Here is a 1,016-nt window from a genome sequence, read left to right as displayed (position 1 = left end):
TTAAGTGCTCAGCACATTTCTAGGAATCTTTCATAAACTCTTCTCCCCAGCTTCTAGTGTTAGGGTCATCTCAGCCTCACATGCTGCATTCACCCACACCTGATTTCATTAATATCAATTGAAAGTAATCACAAAATAGAGACGATGACAGGAAAGCAAGACAGGCAACTTCAAATAGAGCGTTTGTCTACACCCAGTGTAAAAACACCTTGGCAAATACACTGTGGAACTCTTTCTCTTTTTCACCTCGCTTTCCCTATGGCTGTACTTCACTTTTAAGTTTCTCCTCCTCCCTTCTCTCTCTTTTTTCCTCAGAATCAAAATAAAAGTCTCATCTAATTTCATGCAAAATCTGGCCAACTTTTGCTGTCTTGAAGTTTTGATGCTAAAGCATAGAAATAAAGTTATGTTTCTGTCTTAGTATCAATTCATTTTTTATCCCATGAAATGAGAATCGACTAAGAGATTATAACTAAATTTGAAAAGAAAATTTAGAATGGTATGACAAAAACATAAATAATATACCAAACTTCAAATTAATTTTAAAAAAGTCATTCTGAATACTGAGTTGCATAACTCTATTTCAAGAACAGATTTTAGATCTTCATATTTAAAAAGAAAATTAGCACAATTTGATGGATGGGGAAAGGTTAGTTTGTCACAATCGTTTAACTGACTTTATTTTTCTTTAGTGAATACACATTAGAATTGATAAATCCAGTTGTGACCCAAATATGAGCATCAGCAAGAGTAAAAAATTAGAAGTTTGAGAATGTCTCTAAGTGATGTGATAATAATACTCTACAGGAGAATGAGCCTTTTTCCCCCCATGCAGAAAATGAGCACCATTACAGCTGTTAGGAAAATGCAAACTCTTGCATATGTAAACACAATTGAAGTGCAATGTGGGAAAAGTTGTCTATCTGAAGAGATAGACAATACTTTTTCAGAACTTAATTTCAGCTGAAATTAATATATATGTTACTGAACCTCACGTTGGCCACTTGTAAGGGAAA

This window comes from Pteropus alecto, unplaced genomic scaffold (genome assembly GCF_000325575.1).
Source record: "Pteropus alecto unplaced genomic scaffold, ASM32557v1 scaffold3, whole genome shotgun sequence".
Lineage (NCBI taxonomy): Eukaryota > Metazoa > Chordata > Mammalia > Chiroptera > Pteropodidae > Pteropus > Pteropus alecto.
This window is presented reverse-complemented; position numbering follows the sequence as displayed.